This window comes from Oryx dammah, unplaced genomic scaffold (genome assembly GCF_014754425.2).
Source record: "Oryx dammah isolate SB20612 unplaced genomic scaffold, SCBI_Odam_1.1 HiC_scaffold_12, whole genome shotgun sequence".
NCBI classification, from domain to species: Eukaryota; Metazoa; Chordata; class Mammalia; order Artiodactyla; family Bovidae; genus Oryx; species Oryx dammah.
The window spans coordinates 71,727,353-71,735,149 of NW_024070196.1; the positions used below are offsets into that span (position 1 = coordinate 71,727,353).

The 7,797-nt window shown below is 55.3% G+C and overlaps 1 protein-coding gene across 1 annotated transcript in view; it reads right to left on the reverse strand.

Moving 5' to 3' along the window:
- Positions 1-7,797, reverse strand: part of TXNRD2 (thioredoxin reductase 2) — a 38,440-nt gene that overhangs the window by 27,016 nt on the left and 3,627 nt on the right. The window lies entirely within an intron of this gene.

Here is a 7,797-nt window from a genome sequence, read left to right on the forward strand (position 1 = left end):
ACGGGTGGGGGGCGTCCGGGACGCCAGGGAAGGATCCTCCCGGGACGCGGGCTCCCAGCTGGGCGGGGGCTCCGACCTGGGGTGGGGGCTCCGACCTGGGTGGGGGCTCTGACCCGGTTGGGGGGTATCTGACCTGGGGTGGGGCTCCGACTTGGGTAGGGCACCAACCTGGATGGGGGCTCTGACCTGAGCTGGGGGGCTCCAAGCTGGGCGGGGACTCTGACCTGGGCTTGGGGCCTCTGACGCGGTGGCAGGAGGGACACCAGGCCGGTGGAGGGAAGGGAGCCGTGTTTCAGGAGAAGGTCTCCTTGGGCACCGGCCGGGGCGGGGGTGGGGGGGGTGCGGGGTGGGGGTCGGGGCGGGCCACCGCAGGGCTCTGGGACCCGGACTCCCAGGTCGGCGGTTTCTGGGAGAGTGTGGACCTGGGACAAGGCTGCAGAGTAGAGTCTGAGCGCCTCGGGTCCCCAGGGAGGGAGCACTCCGAGGCCCAGGCGAGGGCTCAGCCATGTCCCTATCCCCCCGGCAGGCCTGGGGCCTCTTGGGCCTTCTGTTTTGTGAAACTGGCAGCCTTCCCAGGAAGAAACCTGGGCCCCTGGGCCTGCTGCTGCCTTTGAGGTTTGACCAGCAGCTTCCTTTGGGCTTGTCGGGTCAGATCGACAACGGCGGACACTGGAAACGGCATGGTACTGGACTGGCTCAGGGGCCGCGAGGCCTTTGAAAGGGAAAATGTGGGTGGGGTGTCGGGGCCCGAGGGAGTCAGAGTGGAGGCACAGGTCCCCGGGACCCCCACCCGAGGTTGCCCACTGGACCTGGCCTCCTGCCCTCCTGCAGAGCCGGGCAGTGTTGCTGGACGTGTCTCGTCTTCCGGAAGCTGTGAGCTTGTTGGGTGGACACCTTGGGGGGTGGGGCGTCGTGGGGAAGTGGCCTTAAACCGTGACACACAGTCAGCTCTTTGTTCCAGTCTTTACATGAGGCCTCGTGGCTGGGTCTGGCAGGGACCGAGTCTTCTCAGTGGGTGATCAGAGGCCACAGTAACCCGGGGTTTTGAGTCCTGAGGGAGGTCAATTGGGACGATTTTAAACGTCGAGTTCTCAGGTCTCTAGATGGTGACGTGAGGTCACGGTGGCCGTCTGCCGTGTGAATGAACGTTTGTGAGACATCAGGGTCGCGTGGCAAGGCCGCTTCCATCTGGAGCAGAGCTCGGGAGATGTGGGCGCCCCGTGGCTTGCGCGGTGGCCCACATCAAAGTTCCCACCACTGTGTCTCCCTTCGACACGCAGGGCTCTGTCAGACCGAGGAGGACACGGGCAGTGACAGGACTGACTCCCAGGCCAGGAGGGCGGGAGAAAAGTGGGGAAAACTGATGTTCGGAGCGTTATGCCGAACATTGAGTCAACGGGAAGGACTGAGGATCCGGCGATAACGAAACGTGCAAGCGGGCTGTGCAGCCCGACACGCAGGTGGTGAGAAAACCTCAAAGGCATCGACTGGGCAGGACTGGACGCTGATGACCCACAAGGTATTGTTTTCTCCACTGAGACAGAATTTCTCTCTGTGGGCACTTCCGTTTTTGATCAGTGGTGAAGTGAAGAGTATTCATGTTTACAAACTGATTCTGGTCTCGCTTTGCTGTTCGCTAAGTCGTGTCCGAACCCCACCGACTGCAGTGCCCCTGGTCTCCCTGTCCATCACCAAATCCTGGAGTTTGCTGAAACTCATGTCCCCTGAGTCGGCGATGCCCTCCAACTATCTCATCCTCTGTCACAACACAGGAGTTGCGAGGTACCTTTTATTTGGGGCAAAATGAGGACCATAGCCTGGGAGACAGCATTCCAGGCCACTCGGGAAGGCGCTCAAAAGAGGAAGGGGGAAGGTCGGTGTACATGTGATTTTGACGAAGGGGAGCGCTTGCAGTCAAGTCTGCGGAAGGTGGCTTGGACAAAGAGCAGCTGTTGCCAGGAAGGAATCTAGTGCTTTTCTAGATACAAGAAGGTGCAAACACCGGGCTCATAAAATCAGCTCCTGAGAGTAGCTGACTCTCTGAAGCCCTGTCCTGCCGGGTTTCCCTGAGCACGGAGGGCCTCGTTTCCCTGAACTCCTTCGGGGCGTGCTGAAGGTCAGCAGCTGCAGGGGCACGTGACTTAACCCTTGTGGAAGGCCGACGGCGAGTTTGTGACTGACCAGGATCTGTCTCCCTCTTTTTTTTTTTAACCTTTTACTTGTTGGCCGTGCTGCGTCTCCACTGCTGCGCAGGCGTCCTCTAGTTGCGGCGCGCAGGGGCTGCTCTCAGCTCTGGCGCGTGGGCCTCTCGCTGCAGAGTGCAGGCTCTAGGGCACACAGGCTTGGTTGCGCCACGAAACATGGGATCTTCCCGGGCCAGGGGCCACACCTGTGTCCCCTGCGTTGGCAGGCAGACTCTCCACCCTGGAGCCAGCAGGGCAGCCCTGTCTCCCTTTAGTATTTTGCTTGAGGACAAAAGTGACTCTCCTCCCTCAAAAAAGCGTATTCCACATGCTCTGCGTGCTTTTCGCCTAAGAACATATCTCCGCTTTCCTGCCTTGTGGACAAAGTTGTTTCCCTTTGCTTGGACTAGGAGTAGTTTGATTCGCACGTGTTGATTGAAGTTTGAAACCACTAGCAGCCTTTATTTTATAGAGAGAATGAGGAAGTAGACAACTGCAGAGTACCTGTCCTATCCCAGTGTTCTGTGGCAGATGAGCGAATTTTGTGAAGATGGGCGCCCATAATCCGTAAGGTTGGAGGAGGAAATGGCAGCCCACTCCAGTGTTCTTGTCTAGAGAGTCCCGTGGACAGAGGAGCCTGGAGGGCTACAGTCCACGGGGTCACACAGAATCCGACACAATGGATCGACCAGCGTTTTCACCTTCAAATGTCTTTAGCTTCTTTGTTATATAAACATCAGAAGCCAAAGCAAAGACACTTAAACTCGTGCCTTCTTAATCATGAGTGTTTCAGCACTTTATCTTATGTAGAAATTATACACATATTTGGTGACAGGGAAATCTCAATGGAGGTTGTCTTGTTCAGGCTTCAGGAGTAGAGGAGCAGGCCTCTGACCGACCTCTGACCCTGCCTGGATCACAAGCACGTCAGTCCTACCGGCAAGTCAGGTGGCACTTAGATAAGAAAGGACTGGGTCTTGGAGTTTCTTAGGCCCCTGTGGACCCCACCAGCCCCCTGTGGACCCCGCCGGCCCCCTGTGGACCCCGCCAGCCCCCTGAGGCCGAAGGACTCTTATGACTCACAAGGCGAGTCAAACAGCATTGTGAACCTTGAACCACAGCTGCAGTTTTTTTGTGCAGAAACCGATGATGCTGTTGGTCTGCGGCCTGGGATTATGAGCGGAGCCCCCGGGGCTGCAGTTCAGAGTCTCCCCTACGCGGTGGACACACCGCCCAGGACCCTTCCCCTCTGGGACTCCAGACTGCTGTGACGTGGGACTTGCCCACGCTTTTCAAGTCGGGCTGTGGAAGCCGGCTCAGGACTTCCCCACCGTTCAAGTCGGGGTGTGGATGCCGGCTCAGTCTGGTGGTGTGTGCACTATTACTTCTCTCTTGCTGCTTTTCTCCTAATGACTGTATTTGGGAATTTTAGAAAATTGTCTTATTTATTTACTTTTGGCTGAGCTGGGTCTTGTTGCTGTGGCTTCCCCGGTGACGGCGAGCAGGCATTGCTCTCCCGCTGAGGAGCGCAGGTTGCTCATTGCGGTGGTTCTCCTGTTGCAGAGCGTGGCTGTAGCCGCACACGCAGGGTCAGCTGCTCCATGGCATGCGAAGTCTTCCCGCACGAGGGATCGAACCTGTGTCCCCTGCATTTGCGGGCAGATTCTTAACCACTGGGCTGTGAGGGAAGTCCTTGGATATTGAGATTAAGTTGGATAATCTTCTGTTAAAAAGTGAAATTGTTTGTTTGTGTGAAATGAGTGCTTTCTCTTTTTGACAAATGCCTCAAACCTAAAATGAAAGGAAAACTTTTGGCAAAACAACGGGGTATCTATTGTTTACCTTAACTTGGTAGAACTCTTAAGGTTTCAAATTACCAAAAAGAATTTGGGAACGGTTTTTAGTCAGACTGAAACACAGTCATTCTGGAAAGAAAGATTGTCTGAATAGAGACGGGAGGGTGTCCTTGGTGGTCCAGTGGCTAAGACCGCACTCCCAGTGCGGGGGGCCCGGGTCTGATCCCTGGTCAGGGAGCTGGATCCCAAATGCTGCAACGAAGACCTGGTGCGGCCAAATACGTAAATGAATATTAAAAAAGAGAGAGAATAGTGACTGGATTTGATTAAAATCAAGTTTATAATCTTAAATTGCCAGGGTCCAGCCCCGGTGGATCCAGGGTAATTTGAAGGGGAGACGGAGTAGGCGAGGAAAAACTTATTTATTTAGAAATATAAAAAGAGGTTAGGAAGGAATAGTATAGTAGGAAAATTTAGTGGAGGAGAGAGGCTGAATAACTTGGGTTACGCGGAGAACTAAGAAAACCTCGAGACAAGAGGTTTGCGCCACCTGCGTAGGCCACCAGCGCCCTTTTGAATAAGGGAGGGTGCCCTGCCGTGGGCTCCCTCTCATGTGGGTCTTAGAAGCCAGGGCAAGTAAGTTTCATGGCGAGCCTCCATGCCCCAGATGGGAATTCAGCCTGAAAAGGAGAGGGAGGGAGGAAGAGAGAGAGAGAGAGATTTGACACGGGAGAATCCGGTCTTTCCAGTGGCTGGCCCGTCCTCTATTGTCCGGAAAGGCCTTTTATACTTTTGGTTGTACATAGAGATCAATGGACAATACAAAGTTATGCAGCGTCAGCAGCCCTGACTCTTATCAAGACCAGGCTTTTTCTCTGCACACCCAGCTGTGTACACAAGTCTCAGGTGATTTACATCATCTTCTGGCCAGAGGGCCGATTAACATTTTACGGCCCTTTTCTGATAAGGGTCTGTCAACCAGAAAACCTTAAAAGTGTTGCTCTTCCCAAAGTCTGGTGCCACTCTCAGAAAGCACTAAATAAAGTTACACTCTTACGTAGCAAGGACACAACGATTTATAACAATGAAAGAGGAGTACAGTGATTTATAACAAAGAGAAAATTAACTCAAAACTCCAGTGTTGCTGACATCAAAACGACTCTGTTCCCATTTCCACATCCCGATGACATCGATTAATATCTTCCCAGGTGCCTAAAAGATAAAGGACATGGAGGCCCGGCGGCAAACATTAGCAAACTCTTCACCAAACTAATTCTTAACTCTAAAAGGCCCTATATCTTTAAGATGTTTTAAGCTTCATGCCTCTCGAGGTTGGGGGGCTGTAAACAATCACAAGTTGTAAAAGTCTCCAAGGGTCAGGCAAGTTAGAGAGCCATCAGAGGGATTTAAGCCTAGACATTCTTTTTATACCCAGGAGGCTGTTAACTGGAGCTCTGAGTTAACTCCAGAGAAAGGTGGTCGGGGATAGCCCCCTGCAATGGCACCCCACTCCAGTACTCGTGCCTGGCAAATCCTGTGGACGGAGGAGCCTGGTGGGCTGCCGTCCATGGGGTCGTGAAGAGTCAGACACGACTGAGCGGCTTCACTTTCACTTTTCACTTTCATGCATTGGAGGAGGAAATGGCAACCCACTCCAGTGTTCTTGCCTGGAGAATCCCAGGGGCGGCAGAGCCTGCTGGGCTGCCGTCTATGGAGTCACACAGAGTCGGACACGACTGAAGCGACTCAGCAGCAGCAGCAGCGATGTCAGAAGAGTATAGTGTAGCCGACAGTAAACAGATTTTGGTTTCCGGGTAGATGCTCAGACAGAGGACTCCTCGAGACCTGACTCGCCTTGCCCATCAGGCCTCTCCGCATGGCCTTGTCCTGGGTGGGATCTCCTGTGTCCTGGGTGGGATCTCTTGTGTCCTGGGCGGGGTCTCCTGTGCTGGCTCCTGGCAAAATGTCCAATTGGTACGATACTGGCTTATTTGACTAGTCAGCCAAGGAGACTTAAGTGTGTTGCAATGTATGTCATGCTGACAACTCTAAAGATACACCTATTTTATGAGATGAATACTTACTAAGCTGGTTTTATTTATCAAAGATTTACCCAAGTACACAAGCTAGAAAAACAGTTGAGTTGGTGCTTGCATCTTTGGCAGTTTTAGGAAGGTTTACTTTACGTAAGTGCCTGTTCCTCTGGAAGCCAGTCAGGATAGAGTCCCAGGAAGCCATTGCAGAACTTGATCTGGTCATACCATCTGCTGGTGGGGAATGAGCGTATGCATATAAACAAAGCACAGTCGTACATAAAAATTTATGCCTAGCTATGCATCAGTCATAAGCAGCTGCATAAAACCCACTAGTAGTTCATGTAAGAGTTGGTCCGTGTCTCTGCTCCACTTGGTATCTTAATCCGAATCGCGTTGTAGCAAGTGGGGCAGGTTGACACCCGTGCGAAGCCCCTCTGGACCCTGATGTGTCATCTCAGGGAGGCAGAGACTAAATGCTTCCAATTCACCGTTCTTCTTCCTTTTCAGCATCAGCTGGTTGCTCCTGGGGGATCCCTGAGTCCCCGAAGAAGGGCCAGGGGGCCCAAGGTTTCAGGGACTGGTGGAATTGAGGGGCTGGGGAGAAGGGCCGAGGAGGCAGGGACTGGGGGAGGAGGGTGTGCTGGGCAGGCGGGGGCCACGTGCTCTTGTGCTGACCCCACGTGCTCTTGTGCTGACTGGGAGGAAGTGAAGTGGGCGGGGCCAGCTGGGCGGGGCCAACCAGGCAGCTCCTGCCACAGGGCTGCAGGGAGCCCCCCCCCACCAAGCCTAGGAGCGGCAGAGCTGTCCTCCCTGTGGTCTGTGGGTCGGGAGCCAGAATCACAGCGGACAGGAGACAAGGCCACAGCCCCTGGGCCTCTGTGTCCCACGCTGTGCCCCTCGCCACCCAAGAGCACAGGCATATCCCTAGTTCGGGCAGCCGCCGGGTTCCCCCTTCCTGAGGACTCCCCCTCTTGCCCCCCCGCCCCGCCCCCATGCTCTCAGGCCTGCCTTTCTGGGGAGGCGGGGCGGCCTGTGTGACTCCTGGCAAGGACCCACCTACCCCCGACACGTCGCCCTAGCACCGCGGGACTGAAGAGCCTGTGGGCCGTCTGCAGCCCCAGCCTGGGCTTGAGGGGACCGGGGCCCTGGCCAGCATCTCCGTCAGCCCCTTGGGGGTTCAACAGGAGGAGGGTAGGTGGTGATCCCGGGTGATGGAGGGTCTCGCCTGGGGTTGCAAGGAGACCACTTAAGAACGGGCTTATAATAAGGAAGCTTTGGGGCTGGGCTGTTGCTGCTGTAGTGAGAGAGGGCCCCCCAGTTTTGTGCTCCATCTCTAGGGCTCGGGGAACACACCCCTGGCCTGCGGAGGAAGCGCAGGATCGACGGCCTTCCCCTCCTCCCAGAGGGGCTGAGTGTGCGCCTCCGGGGTGGGTGGGGCGGGCGCCCAGGCACCCAGGCTCAGGGGGCAGGCGCCGGCCCAGCAGGCACGCAGGTGGGGAGCTGGGCTGGTTTTTCTGGATCCTGCTTCCCAGTGAGGGGGGCCGTGTACCTTTTTTTTTTTGTGGGGACAGAGAGGACCAGAAACAGGGTTGCTTGTTTTCTTGGTTTCCCACTGTTTCTGATGAAGTGAGGCATGCATAAGTTGAAATTTACCACTCTAAGCCCGTGCACGCGTACAGTTGGGTGGCATCGAGCGTCCACGTGGCTGTTCAGCCATTCCACGGTCTTCAGAACTCCCACACCGGCCCAGGCCGAAGCTCTGCCCCCTTCAGCAGTGACTCC